This window comes from Oryctolagus cuniculus, chromosome 1, assembly GCF_964237555.1.
Source record: "Oryctolagus cuniculus chromosome 1, mOryCun1.1, whole genome shotgun sequence".
NCBI lineage: Eukaryota > Metazoa > Chordata > Mammalia > Lagomorpha > Leporidae > Oryctolagus > Oryctolagus cuniculus.
In genome coordinates this window covers 155,203,449-155,218,400 of record NC_091432.1, presented here as the reverse complement: position 1 = coordinate 155,218,400, position 14,952 = coordinate 155,203,449, and the positions used below count along the sequence as shown (strand labels likewise).

Sequence of the window (14,952 nt, the reverse complement as noted above, 5' to 3'; positions counted from 1 at the left end):
AGAAGTCCGTGTTGTTTGGTACTGGGGAATGCTAATTCTTCTCCACTCTTGATATCCATCCCTGCAGCGAGAGTGCAGCCAGACAGCACTCTGACTTTACCTACTCTTTGCTCACTCTGCCTAGCGAAGGTAATCAGTCATCGGGCTGCTGCATTTAGAAATAAATGGGCAGGCCTGAGCCAACTCCAGGCCTTATTTCTTTCTTCTTAGGATTAAACTTGCTTGCAGTAAGCACAAGTTCTTCCCTGTTACTCGCTCTTAAACCCTTCCCAATTGAAAAAAAAAAAAAATCATCATCCAGGTCCAGTGCTGCCTATGATTATATGAGGAAATCAGACCGTTTCTGAAAGGAGTCAGGAAGCCTATTTTACTCTCACTCAAAGATCTTTCTTCTGGGGTGGAGGTTTGGCATAGTAGTTTAACTATCTTTGGGAATGCCCACATCCCATTTTGGAGTGCCTGGTTCGAGTCCCTGCTCCACTTCTAATTCTACCTTCTTGCTGATGCACACTCTGTAAGGTAGCAGGTAGTGGCTCAAGGATTTGTATCCTTGCAAACCATGTAGGAGACCTGGATTGAGTTCCTAGATAATGGCTTCGGCTTGGCCCAGCACTGGCTGTTGTGGCTATTTGAGGAGTAAATCAACAGATGAGAGATATCTCTCTGTCTCTGTTTCTGTCTGACTTGTCTCTCTGCCTTTCAAATAAATAATTTTTTGGAAAAGTATGTCTCTTCTAGTGTAGGCTTTATCAGCAACTGACAAGACGTTTTGGGCAACATTTGCCTCCTCTTTGTCTTGCTGTTCAATTTGTTCTTATCCCAGGTGGAAAAGAAGGGATATGGTAATTTATTTTCTAATTTCTGATGCTCTGGCAGCTGGGGCCTCCCTGACCAGTGAGAGTCTGATCCTCCCAGGGTTAGCTAGCTCCAAGAGATGGTAAAACAACTCAATGCCCTTCACTCACAAATTGACAAAACCAGAGTCCACATCCCCCAACCACTTTTTAAAATTAAACTCTACATACCAAGCCGATATTCTCTGCCCAGTCTACACAGAGCCAGCTAGCAGATAACTCAAGACTGTCCCTCCATCCCAGAATCAAGTGAAATTATCATAAGTAACCCATCCTACCTCTGTTTACCATTCCCTATCTTGCTTTACCTGTGTAAAACAAGATGAAGGCTCTGCACTCACCCCCCACTTTTTTTTTTAATAAAGATTTATTTATTTGAAAGCCAGAGTTACAGAGGGAGAGAGGGAAAAAGAAGAGAAAGAGAAACCTCTTCAGTCTACTGGTACACTTCCCAGATGGCTGCCAAGGTCATACTGGACCTGGCCAAAGCCAGGAGCCAGGAGCTCCATCTGGGTCACCCATGTGGGTGGCAGGGGCCCAAACACTCAGACCATCTTCTTATGCTTTTCCCAGGCCATTAGCACAAAGCTGGACTGGAAGTAGAGCAGTCAGGACTCAAACTGGCAACAGTTTAACCTACTATACCACAGCATTGGTCCCTAACACCTATGAGCATTTTTTTTTTAAATATTTTATTTATGGGGCTAGCGCTGTGGCATAGTGGGTTAACGCCCTGGCCTGAAGTGCCGGCATCCCATATGGGTGCTGGTTCTAGTCCCAGCTGCTCCTCTTCCAATCCAGCTCTCTGCTATGGCCTGGGATAGCAGTGGAAGATGGCCCAAGTGGGCCCTTGCACCCACGTGGGAGACCTGGAAGAAGCTCCTGGCTCCTGGCTTTGGATTGGCACAGCTTTGGCCATTGCGGCCATCTGGGGAGTGAACCAGCAGATGGAAGACCTCTCTTTCTGTCTCTCCCTCTCTCTGTAACTCTTTCAAATAAATAAAATAAATCTTTAAAAAATATTGGCCAGAATTTTTAAAAATGGCTAGAGCTGAGCTGGTCCAAATCTGGGAGCCAGGTGCTTCTTCCAGGTCTCCCACATTGTGCAGGGACTCAAGCACTCAGGCATTCATTTTTTTTTAAGATTTTATTTATTTTATTTGAAAGGCAGAGTTACAGAGAGGCTGAGGCAGAGAGAGAGAGGGAGAGAAAGTCTTCCATCTGTTGTTTCACTTCCCAGATGGCCGCAACTGCTGGAGCTGGGCTGATCTGAAACCAGGAGCCAGGAGCTTCTTCCAGGTCTCCCATGCAGGTGTAGGGAACCAAGGACTTGGGTCATCTACTGTTTTCCCAGGCCATAGAAGAAAGCTGGATCAGAAGAGGAGCAGCTGGGACTTGAACTCGAGCCCATATGAGATTTTGGCAATGCAGGCAGAGGCTTAGCCCACTACGTCATAGCGCCAGCCCCACATCTATGTTTTAAAACAAAGAGCTGTTACTGGTCTCTCCAAAGACCCCAGAAGGCATCTTTAGGAAGTGATACAAAGTGGGACTTCATATCACATGCAGAATTACCCAAACAGCTGGGCCTTGATTAGCAAAGATTTGCACAGTTTTCATTTATTTTTGAGATTCTAACCACTGATTTTCTAGAAAAATTAATTTTAGTTTATTGGTCAGTCTACATACTAAGTATTTAAAAATTGTGTTATGAACCCAAGAGATGTAACTCATGGTCCAAGCTCCCAAAAACTTTATGGTATATTGGAAAAATTAAAGGAGAAATCATTAAAATCATTAAACAATTGAAACACTTTGTTAAGGCGGTACAGATTGGCCAGCACTATGGCATAGCAGGTAAAGCTGCCACCTGTTGTGCTGGCATCCCATATGGGCGCCAGTTCAAGTCCTGGCTGCTCCACTTCCAATCCAGCTCTCTACTACGAACTGGGAAAGCAGTAGAAGATGGCCCAAGTGCTTGAGCCCCTGCACCCATGTGGGAGACCAGGAAGAAGCTCCTGGCTCCTGGCTTCGGATCTGCTCAGCTCTGGTTGTTGCGGCCATCTGGGAAGTGAACCAGCACTGAAAGACTCTCTCTCTCTCTCTCTCTCTCTCTCTCTCTCTCTCTCTCTCTCCCCTTTCTCCTTCTACCTCTCTGTTCAAATAAATAAATAAATCTTTTTTTTTTAAAAGAGTACAGATTAAGACACTGTTAAAAACAGTATGAGTTAAGTAATGGACATGAAGAGTTTGAAAGGGCAGGAGAGATACATCTTGATGAATGGATTTCACCTGAGGAGGAAAAGAGGTAGGAGTACTCTCTGCCAACCTATTCAAATTGGTTTAAACCAAAAGGAAAAAAAAAGAGGATTCATTGTTTCTTATTACAAAAAAAAAAAAATCAAGCATAGATGGATGCAGAGGCTCAAATTACACTGTTAGGAATCTATCACTCATTATTTATTGGATTTGCTAAGCACTGCTCTTTTCAATAGAAGTCTCAAATAGAGTTCTGATTGGACCATCTTGGGTCATGTGTCCTTCCTTGAACCACCTGCTATAGCCAAAGTGTTGTAGTTGTCTGATTAGCCAGGTTTGAGTCTCATGCCATCATGGCATCTCCTGCCATGAATGGAGAATAAAGGCTTGATGGTGTCCAAGGAACTCCTGAGAGACATTACTGCCTTAGTCCATTTTGTCTGCTACCATAAGAATAATACAGACTGGATAATTTATAAACATCAGACATTTATTTAGCTCACAGATCTGGAGGCTGGGAAGTCTAAGAAAATGGCACCAGCATCTGGTTTAGACTTTGAATTGCATCATAAAGTGGCAGAAGGGCAAGCAAGCATGCCTGAGAGAGAAAGGTTAGGGGGCAACTACTCCCTTGAATCAGGACCCCAATCCTGCAGTAACAGCCACTCCCAAGATAACTGATGTACCCCAGCAAAAAATGGCACTGACTCCTTCGTGAGAGCAAAGCCATCATGACCTAGTCACCTCTTAGAAGTCCCACCTCTTTTTTTTTTTTTTTTTTTTGACAGGCAGAGTGGACAGTGAGAGAGAGAGACAGAGAGAAAGGTCTTCCTTTTGCTGTTGTTTCACCCTCCAATGGCCGCATCGCGCTGATCTGAAGCCAGGAGCCAGGTGCTTCTCCTGGTCTCCCATGGGGTGCAGGGCCCAAGCACCTGGGCCATCCTCCACTGCACTCCCGGGCCATAGCAGAGAGCTGGCCTGGAAGAGGGGCAACCAGGACAGAATCCGGCGCCCCGACCGGGACTAGAACCTGGCGTGCCGGTGCCGCTAGGCAGAGGATTAGCCTATTGAGCCATGGCGCCGGCAGAAGTCCCACCTCTTAATACTTCCATAACAGTGCCAAGTAAATTTCAGCACGAGTTTTGATGGGGATGTTCCTACCAGAGCCATCACCAAAAGGTCAAATTCATTCCACATAGGAAAATATAGCAATCTTTGTCCTAGTGGAAGAGTAACAACATGAGCAAGGTGGAGAGGAAGGCAAAGACCCATCTGACTGTAATTCACACAAAGAAGTAAGAGAAAACAGGTTTTAATAATTCAGGTGATAAAAAGTTATTGGGAGCCTCCAATGTCCTCCAGAAGAATTTGGATGAGTCACCAGGCAATGGAGAGTCACTTTAGATTCTGAACCATTAAAGTAATATGATGAAAGTGTTGTTATAGAACTGTTAGTGACTCTGACAAGAGCCAGGAGATTCACTGTTGTTAGGAGATCAGCTGAGAGGATTGTTCGAATAATCCTAAAGATGACTTAATGAAGATTTATGCTAGACAGCAATAGAAAGGGGGAAAGGATAAAGGAAAAAAAATCCAGAAACAGAAGATAGAGTTGAATATTGGAGATACATAAATGTCATAGCTACAGTTACAAAAGTGTTACCAACAGAAGTGTTTGAGAAGAATGAGTTTCAACTTCTTTCAAATTCCCTGCCCCACAAGCCTGCTCTCTGACACTGTTTCCTCTGATTTCTATCATATCCAGAAAAGTAAATTAAGGCTTCTAGAATTTCTAAGTACTGAAAGATTATGATAGCCCATTTTCATCACCACATGTGATTTCAAGCAAAATATTTAGTGTTCAAATAAGTACAAGGAAGTCCAACAGCACTAAGATGCTCTGTTTATATTTACAAATCGTTTTTTTTTTTTTTAAAGTCAGAGTTACAGAAAGACAGAGGGGGAGGGGGAGAGAGAGAGGGAGAGAGAGAGAGAGAGAGAGAGAGAGAGAACTCTTCCATCAGCTGGTTCACTGCCAAGATATCTGTAATAGCCAGAGCTGGGCCAGGATGAACCCAGGAACCAGGAGCTTCTTCCACATCTCCCATGTGGATAGCATGTGCCCAAGCACTTGGGCTATCCTCTGATAGTTTTTCAGGCCACTAGCAGGGAGCTGGATCAGAAATGGAGCAGCCAGGACACAAACCCATTCTTTATGGGTGCCAGAAATGAAGGTGGAAGATTTATCCACTAAGCCACAATGCCAGCCCAACAAATATGGTATTCTACGATTATTTTCTAAATAGAAATTTATTTGTTGATAGTCTAACTTGTGACTTGTCTGTGTCATCCAGCACTACTTGTTGGTTAATAACAATTATTTTCTAATTAGAAATTTATTTGTTGATAGTCTAATTTGTGACTTATCTATGTCATCCAGCACTACTTGTTGGTTAATAATGTCAGCATTTTCACTCTCAGGTTGGAAACACAATTTTTTAGAATGTAAATGTACTTTGGAAATGTATGTTCATTAAATAAAATAAAATAGAAATATATATAAAAAAGAATGTAAATGTTTTCTCTCTCTTTTGGTTGAGGCAACTTTTAAAATGGTGTTCCAACTTGTAAGAAGTATATACAAGTTTAGTAATTAGAGCTATTTGATAGGGATGCCAGTTACGTGTAAGTAGAAGGAAGAAAAGAAGGAGAAGCGGTAAAGTGAACAGTATCGGGTGAAGCTATCAGGGGAGGACTAGCATCATTCAGGCAGAGACTCATCTTCTCATTTCAGTTTCCCTTCCCTGGTCGCTGGATCAGAAGAATGGATTCTTCTTCACTCTGAAAAACTGGAGAGATTGGACAATTTGGTGGATAGAATGCAGAGACTATGAGAGTGGGCAAAGAAGTTGAAGTCTAGAATGTAAAAAGAAAGCTGAGTACCAGCTCTTAGTGTAAAAACTATTGACTGCTTGGTTAAATGGAACACACAATTAGAGTAGTATCTACAGAATTATAAGGCAACAGTTGTACTTGAAATGTCTTATGGCTTTTACTCCACATATTTAAATAAAACTTGTTAATATTTAATGGCCACATATCCTGTGCCAGATTACAATGCTAAAGATAAAGCATTGGCACTGATTAAAAATTTAATCTTCACAGCGACTTCATCGAGTAAGTTTATCATTATCTGTTTTACAGGCAAAGTGAGTAAGTTTCAAGACAAATAACTTTCTTGAGATCACAGCTAGATTTGATTCTGCTCTGTGTGATGGACACCAAAGCTCTGTTTTTCATTATTTTATAGCACTATTTTCCAGATAAATGGAGAAATGCTGGGCTTTCTCTTAGCAGGTGACAATACCCCAATCTGGAATTGGGATGTTTATTACTAAGGAAGAAAGGCCAGATGGAAATCAGGAGGACTTGTCTGCCACAACAATGAATCAGCTTTTCCTCCTGTGTCGAAACAGATCACTGCTTCCCACCTGGGCCCCAGGAGAAACAGCTAACTGGCTTGACGTGGGCATGATATTTTCTAGCATCAAACTACATTTAGCATTGTGGGATGCTCACACTGTATGTATATTTGGGGGGCTGATGGGAGGTGTTTTTTATTCACATCTCACCCTACGGTCGGTCATCTGTCAGGCACAACTCTTTCTCCCTGTCACTGCTCAAATTCACGAAGCCTAGGGGCCTTCACAAAATTCACAGAGGAAAATGTCTGTGTCCTACATGGAAACACCTGAGTTTCAAAGCATGCTCCAGTTCCCTGTTCATGCAGACCACGGGAGGGCAGCAATAATGGCTTCAGTGATTGGGATGTCTGGACTGAGTCCTTGACTCCTGACTTTCACCCTGGCCTATCCCAGGCCATTGCAGGCACTTGGGGGAGTGAAACAGTCGACGGGAGCCCTCTCTTTCTCTTTCTCTCTCTCTCTCTTTCTCTCTGTCTCTCCACTTCTCAAATGCACACAATTTCAAAAAGTTTCTAGAAAATGCAGATTGTGAAAAAAAACACATGTGAGTTTAAGAATTTTTTTGCATGAAAATAAATGTATGCCTTGACTCTACTTTTCCGTGAACTTTATGAAGTTCCCTCATATAATTGATGAGACTTGCATGCAATGACATATTTTTTCCTGCTCTCTTTTCCATTTACCTTTTGAGATAATTTCAGACTTCAGGAAAGTTGCAAGAGTAACACAGAGAGTTTTCATATACTCTGCACTCAGCCTCCTCTAATGTCAACATCAGGCATAAACACAGCACAATAGACCAAAACTAAGAAATTGGGGGCTGATGCCATGGTGCAGTAGGTTAATCCTCTGCCTGCGGCACTGGCAACCCATATGGGTGCTGGTTCTAGTCCCGGTTGCTCCTCTTCCAGTCCAACTCTCTGCTGTGGCCTGGGATAGCAGTAAAAGATGGCCCAAGAGCTTGGGCCCCTGCACCCGCATGGGAAACCCAGAAGAAGCTCCTGGCTCCTGGCTTTGGATCAGCGCAGCTCCAGCTGTTGCAGCCATTTAGGGAGTGAACCAGTGGAAGGAAGACCTTTCTCTGTCTCTGTCTCTGTCTCTCTCTCTTTCACTGTCTATAACTCTACCTGTCAAATAAATAAATAAAATAGTTAAAAAAGAAAGAAAAAAAAAGACTAAGAAATCGGTACAATAGCACTAACTAAGCTGCAGAATGTATTTGTACTGTAGCAGTTTTCCCAGTAATGTCTTTTTACTGTTCCAGAATCTAATCCAGCATCTGGAACTGCATTTAGTTGTCATGCCTTCCTATTCTTTTCCAGTCTGTGACAGTTCCTCAGTCTTTTTACTTTACGACCTTGACACTTTGGGAGAGTAGTGGTCATTTGATTCATAGAAGTAATTGGGTTTATCTGATGTTTTCTTATGATTAAATTGAGGGTTTACATTTTCAGCAACAATGCTACATCTATCAGTGTATGTGTTGGAGGGCCTGTGGCAGCTACGCCGTCCGTGTTTGAAGTTGAGGAAGTGGTATTGCACGGTTTGCAAAGGGGACTCTGGCAGTTCTGTGCAGCGAACTGGGGAGAGATTATTGTCAAAGCCATCAGTTAAGAGGCTGTCAGTCCGGAGCCTCCCAAGGGAAGAAGAGGAGAACGCTGGTGAGCGCAGGGGTGCTGATTATCACACAGCAAGCTAGGTGACCTGTGAGGATTTCTTCCATTCTTGCTCTGGATTCTTCCTCTTTCCTCGTCATTAAGAATGGAGACAGACTGGAATCCCATGGAGCTAAGCAGTATGTCAGGATTTGAAGACAGTTCAGACCTTCATGGTTTTGAAGGCACTGACACGAAAGACATGAGGCTAGAAGCTGAAGCAGTTGTAAATGATGTTTTCTGTTGTTAACCACATGTTTGTCTCCAAGAGCCTGCGCTGTGCATATGACGTGGCCTGTACCAACATGGAAATGAAGGAAAGGAACGGATACAGCCTGGAGCTCACGGAAGCAGGGCTTAGGGTGGTAGGGTATGCTTTTCAAGTGAATGATCATTTGCAGACCCCCTACTACAAAACAGTCTACTCCTTGTTGGATACGCTCACCCCTGCCTACTGGGATGCATTTGGAATTGCACTCCTTCAGAGACTGGAAGCTTTAGAGAGAGATGGACAGTCATGACTCAGCTTTTCCTTTCAGAGGGGGCTGCTGACATAAAGCTTGAAATTCTTGCATATCGTCCTAATCGAAAACGCATCTTTGGTTTCATGTCTTTATCACTTGCTTCAAATTTAGGCTTTTGGCTCAGAACATTATTGACTAATGAATTGTCTTAGTTTCTGATTTATTAAAAGAATTCTGAAGCCATTGCTATGACATCATTATTAAGACATTCAGATTTCTTCATACGTCTTTGCATTTCAAAACCTAATCAGGAAGACCTTTCTCTCTGTCTCTCTCTCTCTCACTGTCCACTCTGCCTGTCCAAAAAAAAAAAAAAAAAAAAAACAAAAACCTAATCAGTATTGCCTACTCTTATCACAGGGCTTTGATGCAGCCAGCACTCTTTTACATAGGAGTTTCTAGATTTGCACAGTAATTTAGGAATTACAATTACCTAACTCCAAACTTGGATTCAGCCTGCGAAATCAGGGGCTTGCTACTAGCTTGGACTGATTTTGTGGTAATTATTTTGCTACTAGCCTTATTGGAAACAAATAATCAACTAGTTTCCCCTGCACAAATTTTGAAATTCACTGCTTCACTTAATGTATTTATATTACTAATATGGATTCATAAAGAGGAATTAATTCTATGTTATTTAACTAGTATTAAAGGAAGAGCAGGAACTGAGACAGTTCTGTGTTCCTTTATTGCAACAGCCAGCCAGCTAAGCAGAGGAAAGACTGTTCACAAATGAATGTAGTAATTTCTCGTTTCCAAGATATCTAAGCACATGAGCAAGTGCAGGAACAGGCTCCATTCTTTTTCTTAACAAAAAAGATCTTCAGTGTGTGTGATTTAAAAAGAAAGAAGATTCTGGTTTCCTAGAAGACAATATTTTGGCCTGTGTTGGTTCTTATCCTGAATGTTTGTTTACATAATGTACAGTATATATTCAGAAAGTATTTTTGCTTCAACGTTTACTTTCTGTAGTGTAGTGCTTTGGTGTTCCCACGGCACCTCTCCTCCTCCAACAGATGTACAGTGTTCTGTCTCAATGCTAACTGTACAATGTAAAACGAGTGCATTGTATGGGTTTGAAACCAAAGGATGAATGGAGCATTCAGATACTTGATATTTGAAAAAGGGATACTCTGTATTTTATATTTTATTACAGAACTTGATATTTATAAACTGTACCATGCTGCTGCATGTTCTCCAGTATGTGTTGAACAATAAGGATTGGGGAGTCATTTTTCAAACAGTTACCTAAAGCAGCTGCTATGGAAATGCTGAACTAAAAGTCTGCATCCAGACACATTTCACAAATTTGTCATTTGCGGATACCTTAATCACTAAAGTGTACATACTTGCAGGCTCTGAGGACCAGGCTCTGTGGACCAGAGCAAACTGAAGTTCAGTTTGCATCAGCTGTCATTGTCAGATGTAATTGGGAGGGCCGGTGCTGTGGCGAAGTGGGTTAAAGCCCTGGCTTAAGGCACTGGCATCCCATGTGGGTGCGGGTTCGAGACCTGGCTGCTCCACTTCTGATCTAGCTCTCTGCTATGGCCTGGGAAAGTAATGCAGAATGGCACAAGTCCTTGGGCCCCTGCACCCATGTGGGAGACCCAGAAGAAGCTCCTGGCTCCTGGCTCCCGCCATTGTGGCCAATTGGGGAATGAACCATCAGATGGAAGACCTCTCTCTGCCTATGCTCTCTCTGTGTAACTCTGACTTCCAAATCAATAAATAAATCTTTAAAAAAAACGTAATTGAGATGCTTTAATTACATTTGATGATGCATGTTCATTCTCAGCTTTACGCTCAGATGCTTAGCTGTTTGGGCAATGAAGTCAAATTTCAGGTTGAACTTTCTCATGCTTAATCTCAGGCCAATTGTAAATGATATTTGTTTATTTATTTTTTATTTTTATTTTTTTTTTTAATTTTTTGACAGGCAGAGTGGACAGTGAGAGAGAGAGACAGAGAGAAAGCTCTTCCTTTGCCGTTGGTTCACCCTCCAATGGCCGCCGCGGCCGGCGCGCTGCGGCCGGCGCACCGCGCTGATCCGATGGCAGGAGCCAGGAGCCAGGTGCTTTTCCTGGTCTCCCATGGGGTGCAGGGCCCAAGCACCTGGGCCATCCTCCACTGCACTCCCTGGCCACAGCAGAGGGCTGGCCTGGAAGAGGGGCAACCGGGACAGAATCCGGCGCCCCGACCGGGACTAGAACCCGGTGTGCCGGCGCCGCTAGGCGGAGGATTAGCCTAGTGAGCCGCGGCGCCGGCCAATGATATTTGTAAAATTTGAATAAAATTTTGCTTACTCATTTTGAGCTAAGTATGAAGTGCTTAAAAATTGAAATTGTTCATTTTGTGATAAATGATTGACTTCAAGAGCTTCTGTTTCCATTTTTGAATTCTGCAATGTAACATTTTGATTTGAAGTGAGTGAAGTGAGTTGCTCTTTTTATTACTATGAAAGAGGAATAGGATGAGAACATGTGAATAGACCCTGAAAGATATACATGAGGACCTAGATAGGAAAAACCTCTTTTTTCACCTCCTGTTTATAGAATTTAACCAGATAAATTAAGCCTTGATTTCTTTTTTTAAAATATTTATTTATTTGATTTGGGATGTAAAATTACAGAGAGAGAGGGAGAGGCAGAGAGAGAGGTCTTCCACGCACTGGTTCATTTCCCAGATGGCCACAATGGCCAGGGCTGGGCTGATCCACAGCCAGCCTGGCAGAAGCTTCTTCCAAGTCTCCCACATGGGTACAGAGGTCTAGGCAATTGGGCCATCTTCTACTGCTTTCCCAGGCCATTGGCGGGAAGCCGGATCAGAATTGGAGCAGCCAGGACTCCGAACCCATATGAGATGCTGGTGCCACAGGCAGAGCCTTAACCTACTATATCACAGTACCGGCCCCAAGCCTTGATTTCTTGTAAGGAAAAGATAAAATCTTAATTATTTTTACAATTTTTAAAATAAGAACAATGAGCAGATAATATGATCCGACAACTCACAGGCAGGCCTTTAATGCAGTGGTTAAGATGCCGCTTGGGGCCCGCGCCGCTGCTCAATAGACTAATCCTCCCCCTAGCGGCGCTGGCACACCAGGTTCTAGTCCTGGTAGGGGTGCGGGATTCTGTCCTGGTCGCCCCTCTTCCAGGCCAGCTCTCTGCTGTGGCCAGGGAGTGCAGTGGAGGATGGCTCAAGTGCTTGGGCCCTGCACCCCATGGGAGACCAGGAGAAGCACCTGGCTCCTGCCTTCAGATCAGCGTGATGCGCCGGCCGCAGTGCGTTGGCTGCAACGGCCATTTGGAGGGTGAACCAACGGCAAAGGAAGACCTTTCTCTCTGTCTCTCTCTCTCTCACTATCCACTCTGCCTGTAAAAAAAAAAAAAAAAAAAAAGAGGATGCCGCTTGGGAAACTCTCAAATCTCATATTGCAGTGCCTGGGTCCAAGTCCCAGCTCCCCTCCCCATTACATGCCTTGGAAGGCAGCAGTGATGGCTCAAAGTAGTAGGATCCCTGCCACCTACACTGAAGACCTGGATTGAATTCCCAGCTCCTGGCTTTGGCCTGGCCGAGCCCTGGCTGTTGGCATTTGAAGAGTGCGAACCAGTGCATGAGAGATCTCTCCCTGCCTGTCTCTCTCCCTCTCTCTCACTCTTCTCTCTCTCTCCCCTCTCTCCCTCTCCCTCTCCCTCTAATTTGTAAAATAAATATTGTTTTTAAATACAGATATCCAGTAACTACTTGAAAGATGTTCAATCCAAGAAAGGAGAGTTGAAAGTAACTGAGCTGTTTCACCTCGTAAGTCTGTGATTTCTCTTATTTAAATACAATACCAGGATAGAGTGAAGGGGCACTTTTACATTCTATTGGAGAATGCATTAGTGAAATTGCTCTGGAGAATACTGGTACTGGAGCCTTTGCCAAGGTTATAACTTTGGAACTAGCTGTCTAGTCTAGAGAAATTATTCACCAGAAGGTAAACTGCAGTGATACTCATAAAAATTCAAAAAAGCTCTCCCCAAAAAGAGGCTGTCATGATTGACTCAGCAGGGAATGAACAAAAGTAGTTTGAACAAAAGCTGTGGCCATAGGGACACGGTGAAAGTCCGATGTTGAGGTTTCCAAAGTAAAAGTAGTAGGATCTGGGGACTGTCTCCATAAGTGGAATGAAGATGGAAATGAATTGAGATTACTAGGGTAGGCTATTAGGTACATACTTGACTCCACTATTGATTGGTGACCAAGATCTTTGTAATTCAAATTTCCTAGCAAGACTGTTGTGTGTGTGTGTGTGTGTGTGTGTGTGTGGTTTACTTGAAAGAGAGAGGGAGGGGATTTCCATCCACTGCTTCACTCCCCCAAAAGCCTGCAGCAGCTAGCAGCCAGAATTGGGCCAGGCAGAAACCAGAAGCTGAGAACTTAATCTGTGTCTCCCACATGGCTGATAGGGAACCAACTATTTGAGCCATCATCTACTGTATCCCAGATGTGCATTAGCAGGAAGCTGGAATTGGAGGTGGAGTCTGGGATTACACCTAAATATTCCAAAGTAGAATGCAGATGTCCCAAGTGACATCTTAACTGATATGCCAAATACCCATATCCCATTAAGATTTTAAAATAAGAATCTGGTGGTGAGTGGCTGTTCCAAGAAGCTGTCTGCATGTTTTAGGAAAGAAACAGAAAGAGAAAGAGAGAAGCTCAGTCATTCATTTACTCTTGTTTCCAATTTCGGATTTGGGAATTCAGTTCATATCTATGAGTAGGGACTAGACAGAAATGTCAGCACCTTGTCATTGTCTTCATCTTCTCCAGGTAAAAAGGAATTTTCATATGGACTCAAGAAATATTTGTTGAATATTTGCATGAAAGTATTAGAATTCTGAGACTGAGGATAAGGGTGGGTTGGCAACAGAATGTGATGGGAGCAGTTATAAATCTTCCCACAGCTGGCCGGCACCTCAGCTCACTTGGCTAATCCTCTGCTTGCGGTGCTGGCACTCCAGGTTGTAGTCCCAGTTGGGGCGCCGGTTCTGTCCTGGTTGCTCCTCTTCCAGTCCAGCTCTCTGCTGTGGTCCGGGAAGGCAGTGGAGGATGGCTCAGGTGCTTGGGCCCTGTACACTCATGGGAGACCAGGAGGAAGCACCTGGCTCCTGGCTTCGGATCTGCGCAGCACGCCAGCCGTAGCAGCCATTTGGGAGGTGAACCAACGGAAAAGGAAGACCTTTCTCTCTGTCTCTCTCTCTGACTGTCTAACTCTGCCTGTCAAAAAAAAAAAAAAAAAAAAAAATCTTCCCACGGCTAAGGAGTCTCTCACATAAATCACCTCTGGTCTTAACCTGGAACAGTGACTCCCAGATGGAAATTCAAGAGTAAAGTAGTGAAATTTAGTCTTTCTTTCTCTCTGTCTCTCTCACTGTCTGTAACTCTACCTGTCAAATAAAAGAAATTATATATATAAAAAAAAAAGAAACTTAGTCTTTCTGTGCTCATTTCTCTGTTAACAGATGGGCTGAAGGTAGGGAAAAACAATCCCAGATTTCCCTAATGTTGGAGAACCGTATCTGAGCTCCCATTGACCTAAAACCTGTTTCTAATTCTCACAGTGCATTATAGAAGAGAGAAGGAAATTTAGCTGATTTGAAGCTGGTAGGTTACAGTCACATGCCAAACAGCTTTCTTCCCAAATAAAATAGAGATGCACAACTGTGCATTTGTAAAACGTTTTTTACAAGATTTATTTATTTGAAAGTCAGAGTTACACAGAGAGAGAAGGAGAGGCAGAGAAAGAGAGAGAGAGAGACAGACAGACAGAAAGAAAGTCTTCCATCCGCTGGTTCACTCTTCAGATGGCTGCAACAGTCGGACCTGCACCAATCCGAAGCCAGGAGCTAGGTGCCAGGAGCTTCTTCTGGGTCTCCCATGCAGGCGCAGGGGCCCAAGGACTTGGGCCATCTTCTACTGCTTTCCCAGGCCATAGCAGAGAGCTGGATGGGAAGTGGAGCAGCCAGGTCTTGAACCGGTGCCCATATGGGATGCTGATGCTTCAGGCCAGGGCGTTAACCCACTGCACCACAGAGCCAGCCCCCATCTGTAACTTTGAACAACGCAAATGTCTGGTAACCATCTCAAGTGATTTTGCTGTAGTCGATGTACCATTCAGAGTTTGGTT

At 43.6% G+C, this 14,952-nt stretch overlaps 1 pseudogene; it reads left to right on the top strand.

Moving 5' to 3' along the window:
• The first annotated feature begins 8,359 nt into the window (after window positions 1–8,359).
• Window positions 8,360–8,774, top strand: LOC100346073 (GSK3B-interacting protein pseudogene; annotated as a pseudogene).
• The last annotated feature ends 6,178 nt before the right edge of the window (window positions 8,775–14,952 follow it).